The 19,243-nt window shown below is 58.3% G+C and overlaps 1 protein-coding gene and 1 long non-coding RNA gene across 5 annotated transcripts in view; one reads left to right on the top strand and one right to left on the bottom strand.

The window, feature by feature from the left end:
- Positions 1–4,508: 4,508 nt before the first annotated feature.
- On the bottom strand, positions 4,509–6,556 carry LOC125090261 (uncharacterized). The gene is made up of 3 exons (XR_007124260.1): positions 6,297–6,556; positions 4,904–5,159; positions 4,509–4,644 (listed from the first exon to the last, which is right to left on the bottom strand). It is a non-coding gene; the product is annotated as an uncharacterized LOC125090261 (long non-coding RNA).
- Positions 6,557–6,740: 184 nt separating this feature from the next.
- Positions 6,741–19,243, top strand: part of CLIP2 (CAP-Gly domain containing linker protein 2) — a 69,365-nt gene continuing 56,862 nt past the window's right edge. The window contains exons 1-2 of one of the 4 annotated variants that reach the window (XM_047712818.1): positions 6,741–6,951; positions 17,269–17,368. The gene's annotated coding sequence lies outside the window, so the exon portion shown is untranslated. The remainder of the gene's footprint in view (positions 6,952–17,268; positions 17,369–19,243) is intronic. The other 3 variants (XM_047712815.1, XM_047712817.1, XM_047712816.1) reach the window with 3 other exon arrangements.

The following is a 19,243-nucleotide window of genomic DNA, read 5'->3' as shown; positions in this document are numbered from 1 at the left end:
GAATCAATGAATAGAATCTTAAAAAAGAAAAGAAAGGAAAAGAAGAAATTCACTCTGCAGCTCTGCCCTGTGAGGGCAGGCCCAGCCACCCCTCTGCCCTCATCTAAGTAAGCCGTGGTTCTGTGTGTTCCTGCTGCCTGTGCTCTAGATTCCTCCCAACGTGCCGGTCCGGCTGGCCCGCTCTGCCTGCCACGCACTAACCCTTTAAGACACATCGGGCTGTCACCTCCTCCAGGAAGCCTCCATGGATGTGCCCCAAACCACCCTGCCCCTACCTCCACCAGAGCCCCTCTTGCTTTATACGGTAGACGCCTGTGTGTGCACCCGCCAAGCAATCCCGTAGCCACACACCGGGCAGAGAGGGGGCTGGAGGCGTTAAAGTAGTAAAAGGGGTTTTGTGGCTGGGACAACAGCAGTTTGAATATGAGCTCTTGCTTTTTATTACGCACACGTGGACCACATCTGTGGGATGCAGGGCTGGTTTATGAAAGATGAGGCCACAGGGTAAGCTGTAGAGAAAGAGGCCACTGTTTTTAGGAGGTCTGGGGGCTCTCCTGATGCCTCTTGGCCTCATGGCACTTTATCCTTGCTGCGGAAAAGCGACAGGAGTTGGACAAATGACCTCCTCGCTTCTCCCCAAACATCTGGCTCAAAGGCTCTGGGGGCATAATGATATCCAAGGCTCCGAGGGCCCCAGAAGGCAGTGGGGAGTAGAAGGACGGGACGGATGTGCGAGCTGGTCTAAGAAAAGCCAAACTGGGCAGTGTCACTCAGTTAGGAAACCAACGCCGCTTAGGACACCAGGACCCGGCGGGGGCGGGGGGACTGAGAAGGTCACCGCCCTGGGTCTCCAAGCCAGAGCGAGCCTCCGAAGGACGCTGGTCCCAACTGTTCCAGCAACAGCTGCCAACTTCGGCCAAGTGTTCTCCATCCGTGGCGAAGTGAGCAACACAAGAACTTTCCAGAAAGCTGGATGGGCTTGACTTAAAGGGCCGTCCTTGATTCCAAAGGACGCCCTCACCTATTCCTGGTGCCAAAACACCCCTTCTTCTAGGAAACGGTGCGGGCGCCGTGTTTTTCCAGTGACTTTTCCTGGTAAAGTAACAGAGGAGGAAACTTTCTGCCGGTCTCCACGGCAGAGACTGGGGTGAGGGGTGATGGGTGTGCCTTCTCTGAAGGACTCCAAGGACCCAGAGATGTCCCCAGGGCACCCGGGAGGGCGTGGGCAGCCCCGGGGAAGCAAAGGCCAGTGGGCAGTGTCCCAGGGAGAAAGATGCTGGCGGCCTCCCAGGGCGAGAGGCTTGCGGACACACAGGATAAACACGCTCCCCGGGGCGTGTCTCCACTCCGGGCCCAGTGATGCAAGGCACAGATGTGCAAACTTGGGGACAGAGAGACAGGAATGAAGACTAGCAGCTGCGAAGGTTGGAAACCAAGGGACTGGCGGGGTGGGGAGCAGTGGGACCTCCGCTAGCACCTTCTAGAGACTTCTCTTGGCACGAGGAGACCAGGTACTTGGCCCAGGTCTGGACTCAAGGAGGAATTAACGCCAGGAAGGGAGGGCAGGCATGAGGACCTAAGGCCTCGTCCCAGAGAGGGGCATCTCCACTTTGGCAAGAACCATCCCGGCAGCAAAGCCCTTAGACAGGAGCCCCAGCTGCCCCCTCACAGTCTCTATGTGGTCTGAGGGGTGGGAAGTGGAGGCACTAGCACAACTGACTCGGGCCCCGGGGCTTGGCGGGGAGGCTGGGTTCCCCATCCCCTACCTGCTCTGTGAACGAGTGTCACACCCTCACCAGTAACCGGGGCCAGAAGCAGACCCAGCTCCCGGGGCTGCCTGAGGATCCTGTGAGTTTATAGACTCTCAGTTGCTTAGAACCGCAGTAAAGAACACACACTGCACACAGAAGGCGCTCAAAAGGTGCACGTGGGACCTGGCACATTGCACACATGGCTCCTCTCAGCGTGGCTCTGGCCAGGGAGGGACAGGGTGGGTCACAAAGCCCGAAGGCAGCAGAGTTCAGATTAGAGTTCAAGAGGGCTTCTCCCTGCTCCCCCTCCACCCAGCACCTTGTCCACAGGAGCTGCGACCTTGGGCATGTCCCTTAACCTCTCTGTGATCGGTTTCCTCCTCTCTGAAACACAGGGCCAGACCACATATAAAAAAGAACGGAGTTGGGGGGTGCCTGGGTGGTTCAGTCGGTTAAGCGTCTGCCTTTGGCTCAGGTCATGATCCCAGGGTCCGGAGATCAAGCCCCACATGGGCTCCCTCTCCCACTCCCCCTGCTTGTGTTCCTTCTCTCTCTGACAAATAAATAAAATCTTAAAAAAAAAAAAAAAAGAAAAAAAAAAGAAGGGACCCACTGTCTGCAGCCTGTCCTCCAGGAGGACAGGAGAACAAATGATGACCCCCATGGCGATCGGCCCCAGGCGGCCAGGACTCCATCGGTAACTGCCCGCCTCCCAAATTTTTGCCTTTACTCCCAACTCAGGACCGACACGAAAATAACTGAGTATGGTCCCTGGCCCATCACAGAGGCTATCTATACCCTGATTTTAGTAATCCTGCCTCCAGCTTCCCTGTGCCAACAGCCTCCCATCCAGACCTACCTAGCCCTTCCCTTTGCCCACTCGGAGGCTCCCCCGCTCCCTGGCTAGCTTGGAGTCTGCGAAACACAAGCGATGTGGCTGACCCCCTCCCTCCAGAGCCCGCCGGCTCTGGATAAACTCCCTTGGCTTCTTCTCATCTAAGGGGTCTGTCTTCATTTATCTCTGCAACCCATATACGGTCCGTTAGCTTGAAACTTGCCCTCTAACAAGCACTCGGCAATGCCAGCCTTCAGTTCACTTGGCCGGCCTCAGTTTGCCATCTGTCCTTAGGAAATTGGGGAGCCATGCGGACAAAGCTCCCAGGACCTTGAGAACTCTCCACGGAGGGAACCAGCAGCAGAGACCTTCCTTCAGCGCTGGGACTCCTTACGCTGTGGGGTGTTATCAGCCCCGGGGGCAGGGGGAGGTGCCGCGATCGGATCCTCGATCCTCTGATCTGATCTGATCCCATCTGATCCCGGAGGGCAGGCAAAGTCCAACTGTTTGCAAGGAAGGGTGTGGCCTTGAGAGGGACGGCCTCTCCTGATATCTCCATGGTGATGTCACTCCCAGCCCCAGCCCGCGACTACATCCAAACAATCATTTTTTTGTGTGTGTTTTGAACAGAAACACAACATCTGAACAATCCTCTTAACAGAAGGTGGGGGGGGGGTTGGGTTGGGTTAAACCCCCTTTTGTGAGTTAAGTAACATGTACCTTGATCGTTGATCTTGGAAAGATGCAGAAAAGGGAAGAGAAAAATCGCAAGGATTCCCTCCACCCAAAGCCCCCCACCGTTACCAGTTTTTTTCTCCTCTGTAGTTTAAAAGGTTGGGAATCTACGATATCCACAGTTTTTATCTTGTGCATTTTTAAAATTGAAGTATAATTAACATGACAGTGTTCTATGTTAGTTTCAGGTGTCTGTGATGGGGATTTTTCTTTTCCTTTTTTTTTTTTAAGATTTTATTTATTTATTTGGCAGAGACACAGTGAGAGGGAACACAAGCAGGAGGAGTGGGAGAGGGAGAAGCAGACTCCCTGCTGAGCAGGGAGCCCGATGTGGGGCTCTATCCCAGGACCCCGGGATCATGACCCACACAAAGGCAGATGCTTAACCCACTGAGCCTCCCAGGTGCCCCTGTTTTCCCATGTTATTACAAATTTCTCGTAAAAAGCAAATCAGAGTTTATAAAAGATTCCATCCCGCCGATGTCCTGTTGGTCCTAAAAAATAAAATACCACAGTAAAAAGTACATCAGAGAGTCAGCCCCCAGGCCTCCCTTGTGGTTGTCACCTCCCCAGGCCTTCAAGAGCTCTGCCCAGCCCCTGTGGCTCCCAACACGCTTTTCTCATGAAAGCGCGCCCCCCACCCCCTTTCCTATGGGGCTGCCAGTCAGGGCCAGTGTCAGCAAGAAAATGTCCAGATCAGCACTTTTGGTGGAGACAAAAGCGCTGGGTGAGAGGGCAGCTGGGAGGGCTCTGCCCCCCTGGTCCTCGCCCCAACCCGTCATCTGCCCCTCCCCAGGCCTGACATCCTGGAAGCAGAAAACCCCAATCCCAGCTCCCACAAGACAGAAGCTCTTTTCTCACCTAGAAGGAGTCTGGCAGGTGAGTTTCCCCTTTGAGGCTCCGCCCCACGGAGTCCAGGGCGGGCGTAAGCTAGGACCTGCCTGCGCTGTTGGGCTGAATAATAGTGAGGGCTGGGGCGCCTGGGTGGCTCAGAGGGTTAAAGCCTCTGCCTTCGGCTCAGGTCATGATCCCAGGGTCATGATCCCAGGGTCATGGGATCGAGCCCCGCATCGGGCTCTCTCCTTGGTGGGGAGCCTGCTTCCTCCTCTCTCTCTCTGTCTGCCTCTCTGCCTACTTGTGATCTCTCTCTGTCAAATGAATAAATAAAATCTTTAAAAAAAAATAATAGTGAGGGCTGTCAGTGAGGGAGGGCGCTGCTGGGGGGGGTGGTCAGGGGTGGGCGGAAGGCAGGAGGGGGTGTGGATGGAAACTGGACAGGACCAGGTGAGCTCAGGTACATCACAGCAGGCCAGACTCTGCACCCTGGAAAAACCCCTCCTCTCTTATTTTTTTAATTATTATTTTTTGAGCCCTGTCTCTCTCTCTCTCTTTTTTTTTTTAAGATTTTATTTATTTATTTGACAGAGAGAGAGAGAGATCACAAGCAGGCAGAATAGTCAGAGAGTGGGAAGCAGGCTCCCCGCTGAGCAGAGAGCCCGATGCGGGTTCCATCCCAGGACCCGGAGACCCTGACCTGACCTGAAACCAAGAGTCTAACCCTCAACCCACTGAGCCACGCCACCCAGGTAGCCCTCTGAGCTGCTTCTGATCAGCTCTCATCTGCTTTCCACCTTCAGAGCCCCCGCGGCCTTTGCAGGGAGGGCAGTGGCAGAATCCAGGAGGCCAGCAACCTGACAGAGCCCTGCCCTTCATTCTGTGTGTCCTCCGCTCTGATGGTTAGAGAAGACCCTGTCCGAAATCCCCCGCTCACAGGAGGAGATCCAAGCTCCTAACACGTCCTCAGATGACCCGGCTCTTTTTGAAAAAAGTTCACATTTCTTTTCTTTAATTATTATTTTTTTTTAGAGTAAACTTAATGCCCAGTGTGGGGTTTGAACTCACGACCCCAAGATCAAGAGTCGATGCCTTATAGACTGTGCCGGCCAGGGGCCCCGAAGTTCACGTGTGTGAAAGGCTAACCATGTACTAGGTGCTGACTGCTCTTAGCGCTTCACGTAGATTAAGATACTTGACCTTGACAACAACCCTAGGAGGTGGTCTGTCACCAGCTCCACTTTATAGATGGGGAAACTGAGGCCTAGAGAGGATTGCCCATCAGCTGGCAAGGGATGAAGCTGAATTCTCACCGTTGCTTTGTGCCTTGTGTCTTATCTCTTAACTTCCAGACCATTCTCTCCTGGCCACATGGACACAATTTAGCTTCTTGGTTCCTGAAGGTAGCCTCCCACCTGGAACCCTATCCCGCCCATGAGGCTGACTCCTCCTCCAGACAGCTCTTCTCTGGGCCTGCTCTAGGGCCTCCTTTCCCTTTGGTCTCCAGCTCTGGCTCCACCCACCAGCTGGGGACCTCCTCCTCAGGGCTGGCCAGGGTCTAGCCTCCCTCCTCAAACCTTTACCCCTTAGCAGAAGTGAACTGAAACAGTACCCCCAGTTGGTAGGTGGGGAATTCAAGAGGTGAACTCACTTCTCCAAGATTATGGGAACCAGAGCAATGGAGGGACAGTGGTGGGGACGAAGCCAGTTCATTCACTCTGGTGTCATTGAGTGTCTGCCCTTGGCCAGGCACTGGACTGGGTGCCTTGCGGGATATGAACGAGACTGCCTGGCGCCTGTCCTCCTTGGTGTCACTGTCACCGTACAGACCACAACCTCCCCCAACACACCCTCATTCCCATATTTGAAGGAAATGGAGATGAGTTTGCACTGGGGGTGGAGAGGGCTGGCAGCTGTAAACTCGGCTGATATCACAGGAGGCAGACCCCGCTCAGGGGAGGAGGGCGCAGCATTCATCCTGATCTTGGGTACCACTTTTTCCAAAGACGTGTTGGGAACCTCATCACCCGTGCCATTTCCCCCCACCCGCTTTGGCCTCAGGACAGCTCGGTGAGGCCTGAAGGTCTCAGCTGGGCTACACCATCTCCTCCTCATCCCTTCCTGTCGAGTCCAAACGTCACCTCCTCTGTGGAGCCTTCCCGGAAACTCCAGGAGCCGCCCCCAGCATCCCGAGCTTCCACCTCTCCCAGGGCTCTGGGACATCCTCGTGCGCAGAGCGAGGCCGACGGAGGCTCTTTCAGCGCCTATAGGTGACCGGCGGCGAGGCGGGGGTGGGGGTACCCTCGACGCCCCACGACGGACGGCGGCGGGCGGAGGAGGAGGGGAGGCCGCGTTTTCCGCCCGCCCGCCCACTTGCGGCGCGGCGCGGCGGCCCGAGAAACGCGAGGCCACGTGAGCGCGCGCCTGACCCCCGCCGCGCCAGGCCCCGCCCTCCCGCGCCCGCCCCAGCGCCGGCCCCTTTTGTTCCCTCCCGGAGCCGGGCCGCTCGCTCCGCTCCCGCTCAGCTCGGCTCGGCTCGGCTCGGCCGCGGGGCGCGCAGGCGGCGGCCGGGGCTGCTCAGTCCGCGCCTCCCGCCTTCCCGCCGCCGCCCGGGCGCGAGGCCCGGGCCCGGAGCGCGAGCGCGGAGCCCGGGCGCCGGGAGGGGCTGCGGCCGGTGGGCAGCGGCGCGCGGGGAGGGGCCGCAGCATCCTCTTGCCCCCGCGGCGCCCCGGCCGGGAGCGGAGGAGGCCGGGCTCCGAGGCGCCCGCCGTGCAGCCCGCCGCCGGAGGGGCGCAGGTAGGAGCCGCCGGGCTTGGGGGGGTCCGGGGGAGGGGGCTCGCCGGGCAACAAAGGAGCGGGGGGTGCGGGAGGCGGCGGCGGCGGCCCGGCCTGGGCTGCAGCCGGGCGGCCGCCCGCAGGCATTGTCGGGGCGTGGGGCGGGCGGGAGGGTCGGGGGCCGGCTGGTGGGCGTGAGCGGGAGGTGCTCCGGCCGTACCCCCAACTTCCCGGTCGCCCGCCGGCGAGGAGGGGCCGCTGCCGGCGTTGGGGGGCTCCCTGGGTCGCGGGTCCGCGCGTGGAGGCAGCGCCGGCACCCTCGGCGCCCGCACCCGCAGACCGGGTTCCGCACAGCTGCCGGCGGGGGGGGGGCACCCGGCCCGGCCCTCAAGGGCAGCGCGGGGCGGCGGGACGCCGCAGGACTCTCCGGGCTCCCGAACGGTGGGGGGCGGGGCGGGGGGCCCCAGCCGGGTGGGCGCGGCCGCACGGCCCCCTTGTCCAGACCTCCGGCTCTGGGAGAGCTCGGAGCCTCCGCCCCGCCGGCTGGGGTCGGCCGGCCCATTGCCTTCGCAAAACTTGGTTGAAGTGCATGGTGGAGGGGTGAGGGGGAGGCTGGGGCAGGGCGGCTTCCTGCAGGGGTGCCCCCCCAGGGCTGGCGCTGGTAGCTGGTGAGGCAGCAGATTTTCTGCCCTCCCCGTAGGGAGGGGCCTTCGCCGTCGAGATGCTTCGCCCTGGCCTCCAGGGCGCGCCCGTTTGGGCCCTTCAGGCGGGGGGCTGGGCGGGGCAGGTGCCCCCGGGCGCTGTCACCAGGCCCCAGCCCCACCCTGGGCAGGATGGGCAGGGGGGCATCTTGGGGAGTGTCACACACCCAGCAGCGCATCCCCCACCTTTGATACCCCGCCGCTCCCATGTGGGTGAGAAGTAGGAGTCCAGTTTGTGGGGGGGATGTCCTCACCCCTGTAAGATGCCCAAGGGAGGTTAGTGGGGGTAGCACTGACCCAGGGCTGCAGGCAGCGGAGGAGAGTGCTGGGAAGGCCACGTGGGGCAAGACACCCCACCAGTTGTAATGTAAACAATGAGCCCTTCATTCATCCGGCTGCTGTCACCTTTCCCAGCACTGCCAGGGGCCCCGCTGCCCCAAAGGAGCACAGCCCAGCAACACTGATGGCTCGCTGGGTGGGGGAGCTGGGAGAACAGAGGAGGGACCCCTGGATGATGGGGTGGAGGAGGAAGCTGGTTAGAACCCTGAGCCACAGTTTGCTGCCAGGATTCCAAAGGGGGTTTCGGGCAGACAAAGTCACATGGGCAGGGGCTTAGAGTCCCAAAAGGAGGCCTGGTGGCTGTTGGGTTGGAGGAGTGGCAAAGGACTTAGGTGACTGGGGTGTGGGGTTTAAGGCAGGGGAACTTCTGCTGAAGGAAGGCATTGTTTTCCCCTTCCTACTTTTGCAGATGTCCCCCCCCCAAGCTCCCTCCTCCATGAACTATGAGCCCAGGCTGCACTGGCATTTGCAGTTCCTGGCCCAGGAGAGATGTTGGGGTACGGGGTCTGGGTCGCATGGGGTGGGGGGGGAGATGGAGCAGAGCTTCAAAGGCAGAGGACCTGGCAGAGGGAGGCTGGTGGTGTCTGGGATCCTGGCCCCCAGCTTTAAATCCCAAGCTGGGGATTCAGCCACCCAGCAGGCCCTTTTCAGTATCTACTTGCTTGCTTTGGTGGTTGAGTTGGGAGGCTGGCACCCGACAGTCTGGGTTCCAGCTCTGTTATTTATTAGCTGTGTGACCTCGGACAAGTTACTGTACTTCTCTGGCTTAGTTTCCCTGTCCTTTAAAATGAGGGTGCTTAGGGTCTCTGCCTTTTTAGGGTTGCTGTGGGAATCTGATGGATGGATGTGTGTAAAGTGGGTGCCCAGTGACGGGGAGGGTGCCCAGTGTTTGTTTTGCTAGTGCCCTGGGTCCAGCCTCTGTCCACAACCGTGTCCACAACCGCATGGCTCGTCCCCTCCCCCTGCTGTTTGTCCACCGCCGGGCAGTCCTGCCTGTTATCCAACCGCTCACCGCAGTTTCCTCCCTGGGCTGCTCCCTCTGCTCTCATCTGTGATGTGGGGGAAACACTCCCCTCCTGCCCTCCCCTCCCTGACCCTGCCACCCTGAAGATTGACCCCGGTCCTCTTGAAGCCGTGTCTCCCACCTCTGCTTCCAAGCCCAGAGTGGGGACGGTGTCCCTGCCGTCTTCGTCGGAGCCCCTGGAACAAAATACCACAGACTGGGTGACTTAGGTCCAATAGAAATTGATTTCTTACGGTTCTAGAGTCTGGAAATCCAAGCTCGGGGTGCCAGCTCCGATGGGGGAGGCCCTCTTCCGGCATGCAGACTTCTTGTAGTCGCATCTGGCAGAAGGGACTTGGGAGTTGTCTGGGGTCCTCTTTATGAGGGCACTGATCCCGTTCAGGACAGATGTCACCTTCCAAAGCTTCCCCCATACCATCACATTGGGGTTAGGTTTCAAATATGAATCTGGGGGGGTGGGACACAAACTTTCAGACCCGAGCGCCTGCCCCGGGGTCCTTGGGGAGAACTCAGCTTTTGTGTAGGTTTTTAAAACAACAACAGCACATACCCAAGCCCTCGCTCTGTGCCAGGAACCGTTTCCCAAGCTCTCTAAATGCTTGTATTCTTGTGTGGCTGTCGGCACAACCTGCATTTGACAGATGTGGGAATCAGGACCCAGAGAGCTTTCCCTGTTTGCCTTTCGTGCATCCATTAAGCACCAACTGTTTTTCCCAGGGGAGACAGGCTACTATACTATGTGCATTATCACCAGGGCTCCTTTTGGGCCATGCCTTCCTCAGACACCACCTCAGTTTGCCCAAGTCCAAAGTCCCGCTCGCTCTCTGGCTCCCTGGGGGCTCAGCCAGGCTGACCCTCACACCTTTTCAGCTCTCCTCTCCCCACCCACCCATGCTGGCCTGACCCCAGAGAGCCTGACCTTTAGTAAACTGGGGGTGGTGGCAGGAAGGCGGGGAGGGTCCTGACCCGTGTTTTCGGGATTCTCTGCTTTTGCAGGGCTCAGGAAACTCCTTCAGTTAGATTAAGGGAGAGGGGAGTTAGGAGGGAAGGGGCACTGGTAGAGCCAACAGTTACAGGCGGCCCCGGGGTCCTCCAGGACCTGGGATGCTGGCAGGCAGCCCCTCTGGCTTGCGGCTTTCTGGACCGGGGTTTCATTTTCTCCTCGTCTCCCACTGCATCTGTCCCTGCCCTTCTCCCTGTAGGCTGGCTCTGTCTGGGTTGTCGGCACAGCTGCCCTGAATGGTGACTATAACTGAGGCCCCGGGACCTCCTGTGGGGCCCCCCCTCGTTCTGGGGGTGCTAGAGAGACCGACTGGCCCAGCTTGGGTGAGGGGGCCCACCCTGTCGCTCAGCTGGTGGGGGGCAGGCCACGTGGGCTCCGGGGCTGGGGGCTGTGGATCCCGCCTCGGGATTGCCTGCCGTGATGGTGCCCAGTGTGTGCTGGGGGCGTGTGCTGGGGGAGGACGGGTGAATGGGGCATTGCTCCCCTTGGATACTCAGGATCTGATGGGAGAGGCAGACCCAGGCCAGTTGACTGGGTGATTTCTTGGGAGTAGCTGGAGTGCACCAGTCCGACCTGGGTGGGGAGGGAGGGATGGCGGGGGATGGCGAGGGACAGCGGGGAAGGTGAACCACGGCACCTGCGCCCCCCCCCCCCCAACAAGCTGTGGCTCAGAAGCCAATGAGGGTCCTCCCTTCAGGACCTGGAGACTGGAGGCCCGGTTGCCAGCCCGGGACCGTGGCAACCCCACAGCCCGCCCTGTCCCCCCACTCCCGTGCAGGGCTGCGGGGTGTGTGTGTGTCTGTGTGTGTGTGCGCAGGAACAGTCAGACAAAACTCATGTTTTCAGAGGAAATGATTCAAAATGATAATGAAATGTTTCCCTTCCGAATAGGAAGCAGAGCATGTCGGGTGGCTTTTATTAACGAGGCGTGGGGTTTTGTCCACATAGTACTGCCGTTTTCTCCAGGCAGCTCTCGGGCATCCCTGGAGTCTGTCCCAGACTCTGTCTGCCCAGGAAAACACCTGCTCCAAGTTCACGTCCTCCTTCGCCCTCATGGCCTCTCTGCCATGAGGGGGTGGAATTTGAGGCTCCCCCGGGGTCCCTGTTTTTCCGGCTGGGGGCTCAGCCTGCAGCCCACCACTCTTCCACGTGGAATGTGAAGCCGGACCGGCCACGAGGGAGGGAGGGAGCGACGTTTGGTGTCTGTGGGGGGTTTGCCTCCTTGTATCCTGACTCCGCTCAGGCTGTTCCCTTTCTGCTGTAGGCTGTTCCTTGCATAAACTCGTTGGTTCGTTGACACAGCTCCTTCAGACCAGGGGCTGAGCCAGGGCACACAGCGCTCAGGGCAGAGGAGGGAAGACCTTCACCAGGGTCTTGTGTGCTCTTTGACCCCCGAAAGGGCTGGGAGGTGATTTGCCGAAGGAAACGCGGTATAAGGGGACAGAAAAGGCGTGCAAAAGTTGAGCAAGAGGAAGATCAAAAATCAAATGGAGCTGGAGGGGGCCCACTGGACCTTCTCCCGGAGGTAATTTGACTCTGAGCTTTCTAGCAGCCAGATCCGAGGAAGGAGCAGGAATTTGGAGGGGCCGTACGATCGCCTCGCCTTGCGTGAGCCCCGCTGTGTGTCCCGCCAAAGCCTGAGGGTTGGACAGCGTGGTCCTGGGTACGGCCCTGGGTCTGGAGCGCAGAGGGGGTCAGCTGCAGCCCCTTGATTCTTCGAAGCCTCCCCCTGGAGGGTCCCTGCCCCCAGCTGAGAGCTGGGGCTCGTGTGCACAGCCAGCCCCTCCCCGGGGTCTGACCAGTCCCAGGTGTTGGTGAGAGCCCGGGAACCAGGAGCCACGCTGCTCTCTGCCCTGTCTCACGAGGGGGCATGAGGCCAGGACATGTGGCACCCAGGTTGTGTGCCCAGTCGGCCCCAGGAGCTGGCGGAGGGGTAGAAGAGGGGAGAGGCATTTGGGCAGGCGAGTGGTGGGGTGAGACGCCTCCAGAGCAGCGAGAAGTTCAAGGAGGCCGGAACAAAGACTGCGGGGGCGGGGGCTGGAAATGAGGCCAGAGGCAGGCAGTGCCTGGGCCGGTGGGCAGGGATGTGGCAGACCGTGGCCTTGGGCTGCCCTCCTGACCTCTTGCCCAAACCTCATCCCGGGTGCCTGGAGAAGAGTCGGTCTTGGTTCTGAGAAAGTTAGGAAAGCGGTCAAGAGCTCAGGCTCCGTGGCCAGAGGGTCTGAGTTCAAATTCCACGCCTGCTCTCGGTCAGCCTTGTCACCGTGGGCAAAGGATGGAGCGCTCCAGGCCTCAGTTTCCCCACTAGGAAAGTGGATGGGCTCGTAACAGGGCTGCTGCGAAGGTCTGCTGTACTGGTATTTGTAGAGCACTGGGACTGGTGTCTGGAGCAGAACAGATCGTGCAGGTCCGTGGCTCCCGAGGCTGGAGGAGCTCAGAGGAAGGGATGGTCTATCCCCCATGAGCCCCCCACCCCAGGACAGCCACACAGGGTCTGAGTGTAGCGCAGTGAAGAAGTAGGCTGTCTCTGTGATGGGGGGTGGTGCGGACATGGGGACACCTTTCTCCCTGCGGTGGACCTGCCCTGGGGGGCTGCGGGTGCTCAGCATGGTCCGTTCACGGTTAATGTTGCTCTTGACGGTATCCGACGCTGTGTGGGTTCGGGAGAGCCTCCCAGGGCAGCTGTGCCAACTGGAGCAGAAACGTGCTCTGAGAACAGACCCGAGTCTCTGCTTGATCCCCTCCAGTGATGGGAGGCTCACTGCCAGCTTCTTTGTTCACTGGACCCACGTGTGGTTAGCATCCACTCTGTGCGCCGGCTGCTCGTTGTTTTGGAACGTTCTTCCTTTCCCGGAGACGGCTCCAAGCTGGCCAGCGAGTGCAGCGATGGCGTGTGGACAGGCTGCTGTGGGCCTCCAGCTAAACACGGGCAGGACGAGGACGGCAGAGGAGGGCATTTCTGCTCATTCATGTTTCCTTCATTCACGCCTGTGTTCACCGTGGAGGGCTGTTTGCTGGGCGCTGTCCTCGGTACCGAGCCCGGCAGTGAGCAACAGAGGCAGAGGACCTGCCCTGTTGGAGCCGCTTTCAGCGAGAGGTGAGGGAGTTTGCCAGCGGAGGAGAGGAAGGGCATTCTCGGCAGAGGGAACGGCATGTGTGAGGCCCCAGCGATGTGACACTGTGTGTGGGTGGGTGGGCGTCTGCGGCATTGGGCTAGCATTTGGTGGCTGGGGGTGGCCGTTGCTTTTCTGGAAGCACTAAAAGAAAACACTGACTATGAGGGCTTGCTAGGGACGGATCTCACCCCTGGAGCCACCAGGTTCTGCCCCTCCCCACCCAGCCCTCCCCATCCCCTGCCAACAGCCCTGGGTTGCCCTTTGGGGGCATAGATGGTGCCCCTTGGCCCCCCAGCTGGCTCATCCCTTCTCCAGGCTCCCACATGGGCCCCAGTTTGCATTCTGTCCTGCTGTGTCCGTGAGGGGACAGGCCCAGCTCCGTGGTCTCAGCCTCCAACCTGCCCCTTGCCTGCAGGGGAAGGCTCAGGAGGGGAGGCTGGGGTGCTGACTTGCATGCTTTGTTGAGGGAGGAAGGTGGGCGTGCTGGAGGCTGTCCAGCGAGCACAGCACGGCTGCGTGTCGGGCCCTGGGTGCTTGAACTCCGTGGGGCTTGGGCCTGCCTGCGGGAAGCTTGCAGGCCCCGGTGCGGTGGGGGGGGTGGTGGCAGACAGGAGCTCCCATGGGCCCCATGGTTCGGCACCACCTCCTGGGGCTGGTGGGAGGGAAGGCCCCAGAGTCAGGGACCACCCTTGCTTCCTCTGCTTCTGCTGCTGCCCACCCCCAGCCTAGTTAATTAGGAAAAAAAAAAAATATATATATATATATATGTATATTAGAAACATATAGGTATTTCCATAAAATGTTTATATATCCATAAAACCTTTTTATGGAAATACAACATCCCTACAGAAAAGCGTGCATGGTGCTTGTTGAATTTTCTCCAACCGAAACGCCTGTGTAACAGAGTCCAGATCGGGAATGAGAACCTGCTGGCTCCCCAGGGCCCCTCTGGGCTTGTCCTTCACAGTCAGTACCCCTGACCCAAGGGGGATCCCTTCCCTGATTTCTGGCATCTTCATTTTTACTTATTTGTTTGCTTGTTTATATTGTATTATTTATTTGTTTGTTTATTTTATTTTTTTTAAAGATTTTATTTATTTATTTGACAGACGGAGATCACAAGTAGGCAGAGAGGCAGACAGAGAGAGAGGAGGAAGCAGGCTCCCCGCTGAGCAGAGAGCCCGATGTGGGGCTCGATCCCAGGACCCCGGGACCATGACCCGAGCCGAAGGCAGAGAGCCGAAGGCAGAGGCTTTAACCCACTGAGCCACCCAGGCGCCCCTTTGTTTGTTTATTTTTAAGTAGGCCCCAGGCTCAGCCCGGGGCCTTAAACTCACAACCCTGAGATCGTGACCTGAGCCGAAATCAAGAGTCAGATGCTTAACTGGCTGAGCCCCCCAGGCGCCGCTGTATTTTTACTTTTTATTTATTTATTTATTTTATTTTTATTTTTTAATTTTAATTTAATTTAATTTAATTTTTAAAAAGATTTTATTTATTTGACAGAGATCACAAGTAGGCAGAGAGGCAGGCAGAGAGAGGAGGAAGCAGGCTCCCCGCTGAGCAGAGAGCCTGACGTGGGGCTCAATCCCAGGACCCTGGGACCATGACCTGAGCCAAAGGCAGAGACTTCAACCCACTGAGCCACCCAGGGGCCCCATGTATTTTTATTTTATTTTATTTTTTTTTTAAGATTTTATTTATTTATTTGACAGACAGGGATCACAAGTAGGCAGAGAGGCAGGCAGAGAGAGTGGAGGAAGCAGGCTCCCCGCTGAGCAGAGCGCCCGATGCGGGGCTCGATCCCAGGACCCTGAGATCATGACCTGAGCTGAAGGCAGCGGCTTTAACCCACTGAGCCACCCAGGTGCCCCATGTATTTTTATTTTTAATTGTATTTGACACACAACATTATCAGTTTGGGGCATACGACAGTGACTTGACAAGTCTGTACATTGTTCGGGTCGCTTCATAGTAAGTGTGGTCCCGTCTTGTCACCACGTGAGGTTCTGACGATACCACTGACTGTGGTCCCCCGTGCTGTGCTTTTCGTCCCCGGGACTTACTTATTTTATAACTGCAAGTTTGTGCCTTTTAATCCCCTTCTCCTCTTTTGCCCATTCTCCCCACTGTCCCCGTTCCCCTCTGTCATCTGCCAGTCAGTTGTCCTGCATTTGTGCGCATCTGTTTGTTAGAATTTTATTTTATTTATTTTTTAAAGATTTTATTTATTCATTTGAGAGACAGAGAATGTGCATAGGCAGGGAGAGGAGCAGGCAGGGGGAGAGGGAGAAGCAGGATCCCCACTGAGCAGGGAGCCCAATGGGGGACTCTATCCCAGGAGCCCAGGATCATGACCTTGAGCCGAAGCCAGAGGTTAACCGACTGAGCCCCCAGGCGCCCCGTTTGCTGGTGTTTGGAATGCCCTCTTTTTGTGTAGTGCTTGGCCAGGTGTTTCGCTGATCTTGATTTGTTGGGCTTTTCTGTATTCTGAGTAGGAATCCTTTGTGGTATGTAGGATTGCAAACATACCCTTCCTATTCTGTGGTTAAGTCTTGACACACACTCTGTCTCTCCATGTTGTCCTTTGACGTTCAGAAGCTCTTAATCTGAATCTTGTCCATTTATCCATCCTCTCCCTGCTTTCCAGCGCTCCCTGGGTCCTGGTTAAGAAATCTTCTCCTACCTCAGTGTCATGAAGATCTTCTCTCGTGTCTTCTGCTAAAAGCTATATTGTTTTGCCTTTCTCCGTTAGATGCTCTGTCCATCTGGAATTGACCTTTGGGTACCACATGAAGTCAATGTATTAGTTTCCTTTCGCTGCTCTGACAAGTGAGCCTGAACGTGTCAGCCCCAAAACAACACAAATGTATTTTATCTTAACAATCCTGGATGCCAGGAGACTGACATGGATCATTCCAGGCTAAAACCAGGATCCCGGCAGGGCCGTGTTCCTTTTAGAGGCTCGGGGAAGGATCTGTTTCTTGACCTTTTCCAGCTTCTAGAGGCTGCCCACATTCTTGGGCTGGGGGCCCCCTCCTCCGTTGTAAAGCCAGCAACGTCACAGCGAGTTGTTGGCACGCTGCCCTCTCCCTGACTCCGTCCCTCCTGCCTCCCTCTTGCACTTTGAAGGACACTTGTGATCACTTTGGGTCCATCTGGGTAATCCAGAATAATCTTCCCATCTGGAGGTCAGCCGACTAGCATCCTTGATTCCGTCTACAACGTTAACTCCCCTCTGCCATGTGGACGCTAACGTGGTAACAGCTTTGGGGATGGGGACATGAACACCGTGAGGGGGCTGTCATTTCTACCCGCTGTAGACGGGATCATGTTTTTTTTTCCCCTGTGGTCGTCCTGTTGGCCCAGCATCACTTATTATAAAGACTGTCCGTTGCTCCGGGGTATTTTTTTTTAATGATTTCATTTATTTATTTGAGAGAGAGAGTGCATGAATGGGGCGGGGGATGCATGAGGGCGAGGGAGAAGCAGACTCCCCACTGAGCAGGGAGCTGAGGCCGGGCTGCATCCCAGCAACCCTCAGAGATCACACCCTGAGCTCAAGGGAGACCCTTAACTGACTGGGCTCAGGAGCGGTGTTTTAGTATCTTGTGCAAATCCTGAACCTGGAGAGGAGGCGTGGCTGGCTGGGTCAGGGAGGGAGCCCAGGGATGGGGTGCTCTCCCGCAGCTCCCTGGCCTGGATGGGTGGGACAGCGCAACGGACAGAGAGGCCGGACACGGGAGCCCTCTGCTTCCTCTTCTGCCCCCGTCAGCGGATGACCTCAGCAGGCCCCTCCCTCGGCCTCTAACTCCCATCTGTCGCAGGGACCCCTTTACCCAGCACCAGTTTCTGTCACTTGAACCTCACCACCTGGTCCCTGGCTCCGTGACCGGAAGCCTGGGCCTCAGTTTCCCATTCTGTGAGATGGGAATAAAGGTGGGTCAGAGGGCAGGTGAGTCAGCCGGTGTCTGCCCTGCATCGTGGGCCGGTGGCAGGAGGGCCCCAGCGGTTCCGTCACAGGGTGTGGGTGGCCACACAGCCCGGAGCAGGTTCTGGAGCCATGGCTGTCCCCTGGTTGTAAGTGTGCTGACTCTGTGTGTGTGTCTAAGGCAAGGGAAGTAAGCTGACCTTGACTTTCCTTCCCCTCCCCAGACCCGACACAGCCCTGATCCCCTTTGCTGTGCTGAGAGACGGGATCTGAACCACCCCCAGCCTGGGGGAAGATGGCCCTGCTGCAGTGTATCCGGCTCAGGTAGGACAGACAGTCCAGTCTTTCCTGGGGCTCTGCCATCACCCCAGGCCCTGGGCAGGATGGGAAGATCCTGACTTTATAAACTGGGCTTTCCAGCCCTGAGCAGGGTGAGCATGTGGGACTGGACCTCAGTTTTCTGGACTTGGCCCCTCAGGTGCCAGAGAAGCTGGGGTCCACTGGGGCCCTTGGGTTGTCCTCTGCTCAGCCTCTGTGTGCCCTGCCCTCCGTGTCTGTGCCGCCGGCCCGCCGTGCCATCTTCCCACCTCTGCCTGCCTCTCCTTAAAGCCACGTCAGCTGGTGGAGTTCAGGCCCCAGCTCTGCTGTGAGGCTCGGGCCAGCACCTTTCCTGGGCTGGTTCTGGATGGCTGCCAGGCCCCTTGGTACTCCCAGGGGGACTCGACCCCAAGCAAGCCCTGTTAGCTCCCTGTCCTTCTTGGGGCCACCATCTCCTGCCATTGGCCTGCGGCCCCATGAGTGACAGGATTGCCCGGCCTGGGCCTGCTCTGTGGGGCCCGGCTGACCGGGTGAGAGGGAAGGGCGGGTGTGGGGATGGGGGCACAGGTAGGCTGGCTCCATCTCCCCGGCCATCCCGGGCCTGACGGGCGCTGGCGGGAGGCTCCCGGCTTGGACTGTCCTCTCAAGCTGGTCGACCTCGCAGGGAGGGCACTGGGCAGAAGGCCCCAGCCTGGGTCAAGTGCAGACAAAATGAGCCTCCCTCCTGCGCAGGATGGGACAAGCAGTGAGCGCCAGGTGGGAGCAGGCCCGTGGGGATGGTGGTCACGTCCACCTGCTGGACTCAGGGATGGGGGTGTTGAGGAGCCCTGGGCTGGAAGTCGGCACCTGTGGGGGGTCCGCTCTGTTTGGGGTCTGCCCCCCCATTCCTCTGGGTGGGTGTGCTCAGGGAGGGGAGGGACTCTTTGCTTCCCCCTCTCAGGTGTGTCCGTCTTTACAGCTTTAGAAAATTTTATTTTATTTAAATTTCATTCATTGATACATAGTGTATTAGCTTCAGAGGTAGAGTTCTGTGTTTTTTAAAAAATAATTAGAATATCTCAGGCACTCAGAAAAAGGAATAAACAGAACCTGATCACTACCCACGTATGTCCTGCAGGACTTAAGAAAAACTCTTAGAAATAGAAATGGAGCCCCCGGTTACCACGCCCCAGACCCGTTCCTACCTGAGACTCGCACCCCCCGGCCGTCGCGTGGACGCCACGATCAGCACAACTCCTTGTGCCTCCCGGGCCCCATGGTCCAGGTTTGGACGCCAAGGCCACCAGCCCCCACTGCCCCACCTCGCAGGCTCCGCAGGCTCCGGGTGTCACCTGGCTTTTTGGCTTCTTGCCCATCTGATTGGGTGGGAAACGGGATCTCCTTGTGGCTTGGATTTGCATTTCCCTGCTGACTGGGAGGCCCAGTGGCTGGCTGTCCGGGGGCACCCTCTCCTCGAAAGCGGTCTGTTCTCACCCGTCTGTCTGTCCGGGGTGCCCTCTGTCTTCCTCCCTCATGTCACAAGCTGGGGGGTACTTCCCGCCTGGGATTCTCCCTGGTCTTCGCTGTCCCCAGTGACCTTCCCAAGTGCCCTGTCACTTGGCCTCCTGCATCGCCCTCCAGGGTCCCTCGGGGACCTCACACCTGGCACATTCCAAACCGGGCTCCCTCACCCAGCCCCCACCTTCTCCGAGGTCCCTCCCAGCTTGGAGAGATGCCCCCTTCCACAGGGCCCCTAGGTACTCCCTCCACACCCACACCGCTGGCCACCAAATGCCGCTCAGCACCTCTCCCCTCCCTGTCCCCTCCAGCCCCCGCCTCTGTGGTGTTTCAGGCCACACTGTCATGTCCTTTGTCTGTCATAGCGGTCCCCGGGACCGTGGC

The sequence above is a fragment of the Lutra lutra genome, chromosome 18 (genome assembly GCF_902655055.1).
Source record: "Lutra lutra chromosome 18, mLutLut1.2, whole genome shotgun sequence".
NCBI lineage: Eukaryota > Metazoa > Chordata > Mammalia > Carnivora > Mustelidae > Lutra > Lutra lutra.
The sequence above is the reverse complement of the archived record's forward strand: the minus strand, read 5'-3'. Positions and strand labels throughout refer to the sequence as shown.